This window comes from Protopterus annectens, chromosome 4.part0 (genome assembly GCF_019279795.1).
Source record: "Protopterus annectens isolate FY-2018-M chromosome 4.part0, PAN1.0, whole genome shotgun sequence".
Classification (NCBI taxonomy): domain Eukaryota; kingdom Metazoa; phylum Chordata; order Ceratodontiformes; family Protopteridae; genus Protopterus; species Protopterus annectens.
Window position 1 is genome coordinate 57,353,948 of NC_056733.1, and position 14,797 is coordinate 57,368,744.

The window sequence follows — 14,797 nt, forward strand, 5'->3', positions numbered from 1 at the left end:
ATTGGTCCTTTCCAGACACCTCTAGAGCACAGAGAGGCAGAAATAGGCCCAAGAGGCAGAGGTCAATCTAGGGTGCCTACAGGGGTCGTCAGTGGCAACCTGCCAACCAGAGAAGTGCCACAGCTGCGACTGCAACTACTTCCACATGACAGACACAATGACTTGACTCTGATTCCGCCTACCAGGGAACAACTGGAAGCACCCTTGGGCGGAAAGCTAGCTTTATTTTCAAAAAACTGGCATTGTATTACAGGAGACAAATGGACTTTGCAAACAATAGACAAGGGCTACAGGTTTCACTTCCACACTCTACCAAAAAAGAGAGGAATGCCGAACCTTCCACCAAGCCAGAAATCAGAGGCTCTAAAACAAATCATCAGCTTACTAAGGATGAGAGCAATAGAAAAAGTACCATCTATGGAACAAGGCCAAGGATTTTACTCCAGACTATTCCTTGTACCAAGAAAAGAAAATCAATGGAGGCCTATTCTCGACTTGTCCACACTGAACACATATCTCATTGTTCCAAAATTCAAAATGCTGACCCTACAGCAACTTCTTCCCATGTTGGGCAAGGAGTCTTGGCTGGTGACTCTAGATCTCAAGGAGGCATACCTGCACGTCCCTATACGACCAGATTGCAGAAGACACCTCAGATTTCTTGCAGGATCAGAGCATTATCAATTCTCAGCATTGCCCTTTGGCTTATCTACTGCGCCCAGAGTATTCACGAAATGCCTGGCATCAGTAATTGCCCATTGCAGGCTTCAGGGAATTCAAATCTACCCATACCTGGACGACTGCCTAATACAAGCGGACAACAAGACAAAAATAATAAAGGATTTGGCCTATGTCATGCAACTGCTGCAAGCCTTGGGATACACAGTCAACATACAAAAGTCAAGACTAGTGCCATCCCAAAGGATAACATTTTGGGTGCAGAACTGGACACAATAGCTCAGATGGCTTTTCTCACAGAGGAAAAACAAAAGCAACTACCAGTCTATTTCATGGCATTAACAAAACAAACTCGGCTTACTGCAAGGAAAGTCCTGCAGGCCCTGGGTTACATGGCATCCTGCATAATCTTGATCCCACATGCCAGGCTGCATATGAGAAAACTACAATGGTACCTGAGGAATGTATGGTCTCAACACAAGCACAGCCTAGAAGCCCTGATTCCAATCATTCCATGCCTGCACAAAGAATTCCTGTGGTGGGCTCAGGCCTGCAAGATAAACAGAGGATTGTCTTTCCACAAACCACATCCAAGGCAGACCATTACCACGGACGCCTCAGACCTAGGCTGGGGGGCACACATGGAAGACAAGTGTATCCAAGGCCTATGGTACCAAGACCAGCTGAATCTACACATAAATCTAAAGGAGATGCTGGCAGTGAAGCATGCAATCGAGGCATTCAGTTCATTCCTCCAGCAAGGACACCTGCCGATAAGGACGGACAATACCACAGTCATGTGGTACATCAACAAACAGGGAGGCACACATTCATATCCCCTATGCCGGATGGCAATGGACCTTTGGAACTTGGGCCTGAATCTCAACATCCAACTGCAGGCCAGATTTGTACCAGGAAAAGAAAATTCACTAGCAGACAGCTTAAGCAGAACTACCACGGATGCTCACGAATGGATGCTGCATCCAGACATCTTCAAAACCATAACAAAGAAATGGGGAATGCCAGAAATAGACCTGTTCGCCTCCCCACTCAACCACCAACTGAAGAAATTCTGCTCAAGAGTATACCACCCATTAGCCTGGAAGGTGGACTCCCTTTCTTTCAGCTGGAAGGCCCTGATGGTATATGCCTTTCCACCTCTCCCATTGATGTACAAAGTTCTATTGAAGATCAGAGAAGAATAGCCAAAGGTAATTCTGATAGCTCCAGACTGGCCAAGGCAACATTGGTACCCACTACTGAGAAGCATGTCTCGGACGAACTCATGGCCTCTACCCCTATGTCCTTTACTTCTAACGCAGAACAACTACAGGACCCTGCATCCAAACTTAAAAACGCTGCAGCTAACTGCTTGGAAAAATGCATAACACAAAACCAACCTGTTTTATCTGAGGGTTAAGGACGTTATCCTGGAGGCTCGCAGACCCTCCACAAGGAAAACATATTCAGCCAAATGGAAGAGATTCCTCATTTGGAGTGCAGCAAAGGGAACAAATGTCACACTGGCAAACCTAGCACACATCCTAGAATACTTAGCAGAACTGTTCCACAATGGCCTGTCCTATTCTTCCATTAAGATTCATGCATCAGCAATTTCAGCAGAGTACAACATGGATCCTCCTGTCTTCTCTCATCCTCTCCTCAGACAATTTTTGAGAGGGATCAAAAATGTAAAACCTCCAAGGAAACCACCTCTACCTGCATGGGATCTCAATTTTGTGCTAGAAAAATTAACACTTCCTCCCTTCGAACCAGCAGCAACAGCAGACTTACAGTTCTTATCTTGGAAAACTGCCTTCCTGCTAGCAATCACTTCAGCAAGAAGGGTATCCGAGTTACAGGCATTAATGGCAGTGCAGCCTTTTCTCATCTTTCACCAGGATAGAGTGTCTCTGAGAACCAATCCTACTTTTATGCCAAAGGTGGTATCCAGGGTATCCGTGAACCAAGCTATTCATTTACCTACATTCTTCCCCTACCCACAGAACAGGGGGGAAAAACTACTACACACCTTGGATGTACATAGACAACTGCGCTACTATCTGGACAGAACTAAGGCCAGCAGAAAAACTGACCAGCTTTTGGTAGCATATGCAACAGGAGTGCAAGGGAAAGCAATTTCAAAACAGACAATCTCAAAATGGGTAGGAAATTGCATTCGATTCTGCTACTCATTTCATGGAAAGACAACTCCTGAAAATATCAGGCCTCACTCCACAAGAGCTACAGCCACCACTACAGCTTTCCTACGAGGAGTGGCTACCAAAGACATTTTAGAAGCTGCTACTTGGAGCTCCGTGCATACATTTGCCAAGCATTACAATCTTCCTTTATACTCCAGACCCCGAGCAGGTTTTGCAACTGCTGTTTTACAAGGGATCTTAACTACACCATCATTATCTTAGTGCCTCCTCCCCCAGTTTGGCTATGATATTCTACCCATATGTTATGACTGCAGATGCATCCTTGAAGGACATAGTACAGTTTTGTACCTACCATAAATGTAGATGTCCGATAGGTATGCATCTGCAGTCAGGATTACCCACCCTCCTTCCCCTCTGTGGTACTCCTAGGGTGCTTACCCCTCTCTTAGCTAGCTGGGGGAATCTATTATGGTGTATTTGTTTGTATGTATATATGTATATATACTTTTTGTTTTCTACTGTTTGGAATTTGCTATTTTTATACAAATTTAGCCTTCCTTGAGGGCACCTGGCATCTGGGGCAAGAAACACTGAGGAAAATGGCATTGGCTGATGCCTTTATACCCCAGGAGCTATGACGTCGGGTGAAGTGCGACATCAGCCGAGGCCAGACCCAGACTTTGGAATCCGGCCGACCGAAGGGCTGCCTGAGGCAGGACAAACCCATATGTTATGACTGCAGATGCATACCTATCGGACATCTACATTTATGGTAGGTACAAAACTGTACTTTCTCTTGGTAATGGAGACCGAGGAGAATCCAAGAGAAATATTTACTTTTGTGGCCTTCCCCAGGTAAATTGACCAATAGAAGCTAATTTAGAGGTCATCCAGAATGACTGACTGCAGAACCATCTTTCGGAATTATGGGCAGTCACAGGTTAAAGAACACCATGTATGTAAAGGTTGTACACGTGTGATGAACCTGTTACAGATGGTATTAGTCACTGTAATCGAATGTCGGTACAGAATGTTTAAAAGGCAAGCAAAATAGTTAGAAAATAAGGTAAGGTAGGTACCAAAGAAGAAAGTACAGATATGCAAAGCTCAAAAACAGCAATTTTAGGCACTCAGTAAGTGGTTATGTCCCTGTATTCCAAATTAAATCAAAGAAATTTGCAGTTGATGGTTTTATTTTTGTGTTGAGACTGATTACAGTGGAGATTAGATCAGGTAGAAAAGTTGATAAAATAGGAAAACAATATGTAAAATGTCATGTTAAAAATGGAACATAGGCACAAGAAAGTGTTGAGCAGGATGTTAAGCCATCACAAATTTGGTACATGTTGTGGATGTTAGGTAGTGGGCTTTTAAATGTTGGCACTCTGTGGATCTCACTCTCAGGGTAATATTATTTCATCAATAAAAATTCTAAATGTACTCTGGCGTACCGAAGGACACAACAATGACCATAGGACAAAATAAATACAAAAAGTATATTTATTCAATTGAGCTGTTTTCTTCTTACATGAGACTTCTTTAGAACTAAAGGAAAAACCCATCCCAGCAAAACTTGAACAGTTAAATCTCATGACCTAAATAATTAAATAACATTCAAACATGTAATAAAGTGAATGCAATAAATATTATCTTCCTTAAAAACTATCTAGCTTTCCTAAAAAATATTTCTGTATGTTCACCAATAGGTAAGTCAGTATAATTTAAAAACGTTATAAACATTTCAAATATGTTTGAAACTCAAAAAAAAAAATAGCATACTCAGAAATAAACAAATCATCGCATTATAAATATATGTGAAATGCATGTTAGTACAATAAATACCTACTCTTAGAGGATGATAAAATTAATTAAGGGGCCTTGACATTTTTTTAAATCACTAACTTAGATTCGCATATATTCCCACAAACCAGTAGTACATTTCTTTTCCATTTCAAAATAATGTTCATGTAATCTTTTTTATTATGGCCATTTGGTTTCCCCATATAGAAAGAATGACAACCAGTACAGCTAGCAATACCAGTACAACAGTTCCCCACATATATGAGACTTGCAGACTATTCCGTTTTTTCACACCAAGGATTCACAATCCTGGATATATTTACATTGATTACAGGTACCGCATTTCTCATGTCATCACTAATTCCTTGCAAATAAATTTTGGAGCTTCTGTCAAATTTATTTTTTTAATATTGGGGCCTGTCCTATAGTTAAATAATGATCTATCACCTAGCAAATTATTTTGTGGGTCGTATTAATTTATAGTAAACGGTATATAGAGACAAGGGTGGACAGGATTAGGAATAAGTATATTAGAGGGTCAGCCCAGGTTGGAAGGTTTGGAGACAAAGCCAGAGAGGCAAGATTACGTTGGTTTGGACATATGCTAAGGAGTGATGCTGAGTATATTGGGAAAAAGATGCTAAGGATGAAGCTACCAGGTAACAGGAAAAGAGGAAGGCCTAAGATAAGGTTTATGGATGTGGTGAGAGAGGACATTCAGGTGGTTGGTGTGACAGAGCAAGATGCAGAGGACAGGAAGAAATGGAAACAGGTGATCTGCTGTGGTGACCCATAACGGGAACAGCCAGAAGATGATGATGGTATATAGAAAAGAATGTACAATTTAACTGCATAGTGAGATATTTGTGCTGAAAATGGGATGTATATAGTTTGTTGAAATATTTTAATTTATTAATTTCCTGACTGGGGTAGAGCATCGATCCAGGTGGACCAATTTTCACAGTCAGACTGAAGCGTCCAAGGATTACAAAATTAAAGTATGCACAGGGTTTGTCAAATACAGTGATCTAAAAACTAGATTGCTTACGAAGTATAATACGTTACTGTTTGTTTCAGGATTTAAAAACACCCACTGTTCTGTTTTTGTGAAGTGCCTTTGGATCTTTTAAGGTCCACCTTACCCCCCAAATTGAGTGCCATCTGAAGTTTGGATTTTTTAGTCTCCCAAGAACTGACAATTAACATGATGCCACTCATTGATTTGTAAGTTTCTCCTCTTTTCTTAAGTAAATTTATCAGCACCTTATAGGGAAAATGAAAGACAGTGGTCCAAAAGGATTGCTGCTGAGGGATGGCAGATAATGGCAGCTAAAAAGACCCAGAAAAAAAAACAGAATCTGTAAACAGCAAAGAACATCAACTCCATATAGTCCTAATTAAGTCTTCAGGAATACATCTCAATGTTTAAAGAACCAAGGCCATGCCTAGCATGTACAAGAATCCTAAGAGTGACAATGGTGATTTTGCTATCTCTAAAGCACTAATATATATGTCATTCCATGAATGAAGTAGTTAGGTCTACCAAAGTACTTGGATGAACTACTCATAGTCAGTTCTTTTGATAAGCATATAAATACTGGAGTAGCTTAGATGTCTTTACAGGGCAAGGCCCTTTTTACACCCATTTTTAGATTCTCTGCTGCGTCAGTACATTTCCTTCTATTCCTGTAATGCTGTGTACATGTATTCACCAACTTAAAAATCAACTCTTCTTCACAGACCAAATCTCTTCCCAAAGATTACTAAATTTCTCTGTCTGCTTTTGACTTCTTCATAAACCTGAATGTCTCAAACTGCATCATGAACAAAGGCCATTTTATAGATGTCTGATATCCATACCTATGTCCACAATTAGATTTTGTGATTCATATTTCTCTGTCCATGTTGGTAAGCTTGTGATCAGACTTTCCCTTGCATTGTGGCAGTTCTTTTCAAAGTGTAACATAAAAAAAAAATCAAAACTGTGGAAACACATTATGAATCTGGATGGAAGTTGATTTTCAAATGCACATTTTAACTAGAATTTTGAAATGTACTACTGTTATGATATGAGTACATGCTAAAGAGTTGTAATATAGGCACCAGTGATTTGCATTCCTAGATGTTTTGTTTATCCTTCCTCTGATCTTCTCTTTGCTTTGTATTTCTGTAGTTGTCTTTATCTGTATGTATGACTTGGTTAATATGGCTCGTGTTCTCATTTTACTCTCTCTCTTTAATTGTGCACTGAATAATATACATTTGTTAACTGACAGAAACTATTTGCATTGTTTTATTTTAAGTTTAACTGTTTCTAGTGCTGTTCTTCCAGGCATCCGCTGAAAAATGGGTGCCCAGTTGGACATTGCTAGTTGTTAAATGTCAGTAAGTAACAGTATGATATGCTTCTCTTAACACTATTTGTCATCTTTAGTCACAAATCATTTGCCTGATGTTCTTCGTGTTTTACTGTTGCAGTCATTACATTTGGGTTATCTGCCTGCAGGTAGCCCTCAGCCAGCCTGAATACCAGAGTCTCCGGATTTGTGCGTCGGATGCTGTCGCTTCTTCCATGACGTCAGGTCGTCAGGGGTATAAAACATGCAGCCGATGCCATTACATCAGTCTTTCTTGCCGTGAGGTGCCTGAAGCAGAAGCAGTTCGCAAGTGCCGGTCGGCCGACTCCTGAAATTTTCAAGTTTCAGACCTGAAGTCTTCAGAAAGATAAGTACCACATTGGGGATCCTTTTGTCTTGCTCTAACCGATGTCAGAAAAAATTAACAATTGTCTTGCCTATGGAAAGCATGTACCTCATAGAGATTTTCATTCTTACTGCGTCACCTGTTTAGGCCCTGACCACGACATCCCCCGCTGTCAGTTTTGTGCCTTGTTCAACATCCGAACTATTCGTTGTCGGACTACTTTTGTAGCTAAATACTTTCGTTCTCGATTTCCGTACTCCGAAATGGCTTTGTTAAGCCATCCAACTACCGATCTCCCCAAAAATCGTAAGGATAAAGACAGAGACTGACCGCATAGGTCCAAAACTGCTGACGACGATTCCGATAAGCTAGTCGCCAGTCCGCCGGTACTCGGTGAGTTGCTTTGGCAGCCCCTGATACCTGCTACTACAAATTCGCAGGCCTCAGTATGCCGTGAGATGCTTCTTCGACTATGGAACCTGTGAATGTCTCTACCTTGGATGGGTCCGGAGCCGCTGTGCGGTCACCTGCTTCTGAGGGTGTATTCAGGCCTACCGATTTTCATATCAAACCGACGACTTCGTTTCAAGCTAAAAATACCGAATTCCTCAGGCCTAAAGCTCACACTAAGCCTAGAAAACTGACGACCAAAGCTCATTGTCAAGCCCATATGCCTCAAAAACAAATGATTAGAATGGCTGAAGACCTTAGTACCTTAATTAGGGGAAGCCAGCCTTCACCCTCTAAGAGACCTAGAACTGATTTTCTTTCTGATTCTTCTGATCAGGAATCTGATATCTCTGTTCCTTCTGACTACCAGGATTTACCCTCATCTACTTATGAGGATTCTGATGCAGAGAATTCCATTCCCTCTGCTTCCCCTCCAGAAGATTTTTCTTTTGGTGAAACCTTGCATACCCTTAAGGAGAATTTCTGCAGGGAAAACCAGGACTATTCTCAATCCAGAAAGAGACTTAGGGGATTTTTAAACCTACCTCAACACAGGCCTCTAGCTGTCCCTCCTGTTCTGGAGATTGTAGATGTTTTCTTGGAATCCAGCCTTACTCCAGACACTTTGCCTCCAGCTCCAATGAAACCTGACAGGTACTACAGAGTACCTGAATCTCACAAATTTCCTTTCAAGATTCCTACTGCGGATCCAGAGACCATTTCCCAAGGACCAAAAGGCATTAAGGCTGCTACTGCCAAAAAATCCTACCCCTTCTGATAGGGATTCTAGAGCTTTAGACAGATTGGGTAAGAAGGTATATACTTCCTCCACTTTGGCCAATAGGGCTTTAAATTTCCAGTTTAATTTGTTAAAGTATCAGCAGCATATTATTGGCTGAATTAAACAGAAAATTATGTTGATTCCTGACTGTGCTGAGCACAAAGATTTACAAGAGTTGATGCATTCTGCTGACCAAGTAGGTAAACATACTTTGCAATGTGGTTTTGATGCTTTAGAAGCATCTTGCAGGGCTGCTGTCACTGGGTCTGTACTTAGAAGGCATGCCTGGCTTAAGGAACAAAACTTGCCAGATCATGTTAAAGCTAAATTACTGGATGCACCCTTACACCAAGAGCGCCTTTTTGGCAACAAAGCAGAAGTCGTCCTCAAAAGGATGGAGGAAAAAGCTAAATCTATGCAAACTGTTAAAGATTTCTTACAAGGACAAGCCACCTAGATTCAGTAGGCGTTGGCCTTTAAAGAACTGGTCCTTTCCAGTCCCTTTCAGGCCTTCTCAGTCCAAACCCAGGAGCAGCAGACCACCAAGACTTCGGTCTCAGGCTATGCACAGATCTAAGCAGTGGGGGGGCCCCCACTTCCAAAGCAGGGAGTAGTAAGCCTCCCCCCTATGGAAAAATGGCACAGTGACTTATCCTTACCGCTACCAAGCCTTGCGCAACAACTTGCTCCCTTAGGAGGAAAGCTCGCCCTGCATGCAAAAAACTGGGAACTCATTACCCAAGACAAATGGGTTTAAACGTAGTTTCCCTAGGATACAGATTCCACTTCCACTCACTCCCAACCCCAAGTGGATGGCCAGACCTTCCCCCAAACCAGTGGGGGGAGGCCCAGTAACAAGTGCTCTCTCTTCTCAGTATCAGGGCTATTCAGCCTATTCCAGCAGAAAAAAGGGGGCAAGTTTTTTTACTCAAGACTTTTCCTGTTTCCCAGAAAAGAAAACTACTGGTGTCCTATCCTGGACCTTTCTATTCTCAACACATTTCTGGTTGTTCCAAAATTCAGAGTGCTAACTCTTCAGCAGCTTCTTCCTATGCTAGCCAAGGATACCTGACTGGCAACTCTAGACTTAAAAGAAGCTTACCTGCACATCCCAGTAAGGGAATCCTGCAGAAAATTCCTACACTTCAGGACAGGCTCCATGCACTATCAGATGTTCTTCATCTCACATTGCTGCAGTCCTAACACTTGGGTAGTCCGCTGTCCACGGTCGGCCCGAATATCAAAGTATAAGGCTGACGTCTATCAGGGCGCATTTAACTGACGTCAGGACGTCAGGGTACAAATGCGCATGACCGGCGTCATATCCTCAGTCTTTTTTGCCGCATGGTCCGATGCAGAAGCAGCATTGCAAGTGCCGGTTGGCGTTCTGAGATTTTTCTATTTAGAAGTTTCAGACCGAGTTCAAAGTTGGCTAAGTACCCCGTTGGGGAATATTTTTGTTTTTTCTTGCCTCAGTCATTTACCGGATGTCAGAAAAAGTTAATAATTGCGTTTCTTGTGGGAAACAGATACCGCATAGAGATTGTCATACTTTGTGTATTCCTTGCTTAGGGCCTGAGCACGGCGTGGTTGGCTGTCACTCTTGTGCTAGATTTAATAAACGCACTATAAAGAGAAGGTTGGATTGTGCAAGGTTAGTCTTTGGGAAGCGGTGCAATTATAAAATGCCATCGGATGCTCCGACGCCCGCTTCCTCGAAGAAGCGCAAGGACAAGACAGTTAAGCCTAGGCTAGAAGAACCGTCTGTGCCAGACGCCGGTTCTTTAGAGGTGTCGGTGGAGCCGGTGGCTCCACCGGAGATTTCTTTGTGTTCACAGAGTGAAACTTTATTATTGCAAGATGTGGCGCCTCAGGAGGCAAGTCAGGCTGAGGGGGCTTCTCAGGTTACTATACTCCCCTCCCTTCCTAAGGTGGTTAGGCCCTCTCCTTCTGTTACTAAGGCTTCTCCCAGGGGCAGGCCAGGTTTAGCTTCAGTTGGTGTTACCCCTAGCTCTTCAGGTACTATGCCCAAGAAGCATATGCTTGAAATAGCAGAAGATTTGATTACTTTGATTAGGGGTTCTATGCCCCCTCCTGCTAAGAGACCTAGGGTGGAGCCTGAGCTGGGGGGTTTTGAGCAAGCTTCAGATGTTTCAGAGTCTTCGGCTGAAGACTTGCAGGAGTACTCTCCTTATTCTGATGTGGATGATTCTACTCCTTCTGCTACTCCTCCTGAGGATTTTTCTTTTTCTGAAACTCTTCATTCCATGAGGGAGCATTTTAAGTGGGAAGGTCAGGACTTCTCTGATTCCAGGAAAAGGCTTAGGGAATTTCTGTTTTTACCCCAGCATAGGCCTTTAGCTATACCTCCTGTTTTGGATGTAGTGGAAGATGTTTTTACAGAGGCTTCTCTTAATCCTGATTCTTTGCCTCCTGCTCCTGTTAAACCGGATAGGTATTACAGGGTGCCTGACGTTCACAAGTATCTTTTTAAAAGTCCTAGGGCAGACCCAGAAACTGTTAGCCAGGGGCCTAAGGGTGTTAAGGCTTCTGTTGTTAAGAATCCGGTTCCTACAGATAAGGAGGCTAGGGCCTTGGATAGATGGGGAAAGAAAGTTTATACTTCTTCCACTCTTGCTATAAGGGCACTGAATTGCCAGTTTCACATGTTGAAATACCAAAACTATCTCCTTTCACAATTGAAGTCTAAGGTTGATGCTCTGGCAGTTGGTATTGATTGTAAAGAGTTGCAAGATTTAGTCCATGTTTCTGAACAGGTGGGTAAGCATTCTTTGCAATGTGGTTTTGATGCTGTACAGGCCTCGTCTAGGGTGGCTGCCACTGGGACTGTTCTTCGCAGGCACGCCTGGCTGAGGGATCAAAATTTGTCTGAACATGTTAAAACAAGGATTTTAGATGCTCCTTTACAATCTGACGTGTTGTTTGGGCCTTTTGTTGAGACAGTCTTAAAGAAAATGGAAGACAAGGCTAAGTCTATGCAGACTGTTAAAGATTTTTTGCAAGTCCAGCCTCCAAAGTTTAGTAGAAATTGGCCTACTAAGGGGTGGACGTATCCTTCTTATGATTCCCAGTCTAGGGGTAGATCTAGACGTGGTAAGGGCAGAGCTCAGGGCTCTTTCCGGCCTAGGACAGGGAGTTCTCCTGCACAGGCTTCGGGTGAGGGCAGGGGTCAGTCCTTTCGTAAACAGACCCAATGACCTACCTTTTCAGCTGCCAGAGCCTGCTCGTCTGGCAACACCTTTGGGAGGAAGGTTGGCACTCTTCAAAGAAAATTGGAGTTTAATTACCCAGGACAGATGGGTATTGGATATCATACACCACGGCTACAGGTTTTATTTCCATACCTTGCCTCCTTTCAAAGGCATGCCAGACGTTCCTCCTCAACAAAGAATAGAGGCTCACAGACAGGTTTCTCTGTTGCTCCAACTAGGGGCCATACAGCTGGTCCCTCTGCCAGAAGTGGGCCTAGGATTTTATTCTCGCCTGTTCCTAGTACCAAAGAAGGGGAACACGTGGAGACCAATTTTGGATTTATCTATCCTCAACACTTATCTGGACATTCCCAAGTTCAAAATGTTGACGTTGCAGCAGCTTTTACCTCTGCTGGGCAAAGATCATTGGATGGTAACTTTGGATCTCAAGGAGGCTTACCTTCATGTTCCTATCAGACTCAGTTGCAGAAAGTATCTGCTTTCGAGCTGGGACTTCTCACTATCAGTTCTCTGCATTGCCCTTTGGCTTATCTACTGCGCCCAGGAGTGTTCACGAAAGTTCTGGCTCCAGTGATAGCTTTCTTCAGACTAAAAGGAATACAGATCTATCCTTATTTGGACGACTGCCTGATTCTGGCTCAAGGAAAGGAAGAGCTTCTTCGTCATTTGGAGTATGTGATAGCAGTGCTAAGATGCCTAGGGTATTCTGTGAACGAAATAAAGTCCAGTCTAGTACCCTCTCAAGACATGTGCTTTCTGGGTGTGAGACTGAATACAGCAGCCCAGATGGCCTTTTTAACCCCGGACAAACAAAAGAGTCTATCCCTTTATTTCCATCAACTATCTCATCAGTCCGGGCTGACTGCAAGGACAGTCCTTCAAGCCTTAGGGTTCATGGCATCTTGTATTCTGGTGCTTCCCAATGCCAAACTGCATACGAGGAAGCTACAATGGTATCTCAAAAATGTATGGACACAGCACTGCCAGGATCTGGACACTGTCATTCCAATAATACCTTGCATTCAGAAGGAATTTTTGTGGTGGGCTCAGGAATGTCACCTAAACAAGGGACTCTCTGTGACCCGGCCAGAGGCAAGTCAGATTTTAACGACAGATGCCTCAGACAAAGCTTGGGGAGCTCATCTGAATGGAAAATGGATACAAAACAAGTGGCCTGTCAGACTACAACATCTACATATCAACATGACGGAGATGTTAGCAGTCCAGTTTGCATTAATAGCTTTCAAGGAATTCCTTCTTCCAGGACAGGTGTTGATTCTAACAGACAACACAACTGTCATGTGGTACATCAACAAGCAAGGGGAACATTCTTATCCTCTATGCAGGCAAACAATGATTTTGTGGGAGACTGCTCTCAGTTTACAGCTCAATCTTCAGGCAAGGTTTCTGCCAGGAGCACAGAACTCCTTAGCAGATGTGTTGAGCAGGCAATTATGGATCCCCACAGTGGAAATTGGATCCTCATGTATTTCAGAACTTGACAGTGTCTTGGGGAACTCCAGACATAGATCTGTTCGCTTCTCCACTAAACCATCAGCTGCCAAAGTTTTGCACAAAAAGGTTTCATCCCACAGCTTGGAAAGTGGATGCTCTTTCTTTCAATTGGAGCAATCTTCATGTATATGCCTTTCCACCTCTGCCTCTCCTCCCAAAGGTACTTCTGAAGGCCAGACAGGACAAGCCGAGGATGATTTTAATACCTCCAGATTGGCCTCGACAGCACTGGTACCCATTACTGAGAAGTCTAGTACGGAAGCCTCCATGGCCTTTGCCTTCGATTCCACACCTGTTGTCACAGGAAGACAGCCATTTGCTCAATGTCAAACTTCACTCTCTTCACCTCACAGCCTGGCATATTCTGTTTTGAACCATGAAAGGTCTCAACTTCCACAACAAGTTTTGAATGTGATTTTGGAAGCTAGAAGACCTAGTACAAGGAAAGTGTACGCAGATAAATGGAAGAGATTTTTATTTTGGAGTGCAGCAAAGGATTTTGATGTTTCTGAGCCTAATTTAAGTGTGGCTCTTCAATATCTTACTGAGTTACTGGACAAAGGTTTGTCCTTCTCTTCTATTAAAGTTCATGCTGCAGCAATTTCAGCTCACTATGATTGCGACCCGCCATTGTTTTCTCATCCTTTGTTCAAGCAATTTCTCAGAGGGGCAAAGAATATCAGACCCCGACGAAGAGCTCCTACTCCTGCTTGGGATCTCAATTTTGTGTTGGAGAAACTCACTCTACAACCTTTTGAGCCTGCAGCTACTGCTGAGTTGAAATATTTATCATGGAAGACTGCTTTTTATTGGCCATTACCTCTGCAAGAAGGGTTTCTGAATTGCAGGCCCTTATGGCAGTTGAGCCTTTCTTGATTTTCCATAAGGATAGGGTATCATTACGTACTAATCCTTCCTTTATGCCTAAGGTGGTTTCTAGTGTGGCTTTAAACCAGACTATTCATTTGCCTACTTTTTATGCAAATCCCCAAAATAAAGGGGAAAAGATTTTGCACACTTTGGATGTACACAGGCAGTTGCATTATTATTTGGACAGAACTAAAGGGTTCAGGCAGTCTCAGCAGTTGTTTGTTTCTTTTGCTTTGTGTTCTCAGGGCAAGCCTGTGTCAAAACAAACTATTTCTAAGTGGATTGGGTTTTGCATTGCTTTCTGTTATTCCCATCATGGCAAGGAGGTTCCAGCTGGGATTAGGCCTCATTCCACTAGGGCTACTGCCACTTCCACAGCTTTTTGAGGGAGTGGCAACCAAGGATATTTTAGAGGCAGCTACTTGGAGTTCTGTGCATACCTTCTCTAGGCATTATCACCTGCCACTTTACTCTAAGTCCAGGGCTGGTTTTGCCACTGCGGTTTTGCAGGGCATTTTGGCAGCTCCTGCTTCCTTATAGTTAGCCATCCTCCCTTATCTCTGCTTTGGGATTCTACCCAAGTGTTAGGACTGCAGCAATGT

The 14,797-nt window shown here is 43.1% G+C and overlaps 1 protein-coding gene across 1 annotated transcript in view; it reads left to right on the top strand.

The window, feature by feature from the left end:
* The window catches only part of RPTOR (regulatory associated protein of MTOR complex 1), a 5,042,670-nt gene that overhangs the window by 1,937,096 nt on the left and 3,090,777 nt on the right, over positions 1-14,797 (top strand). The window lies entirely within an intron of this gene.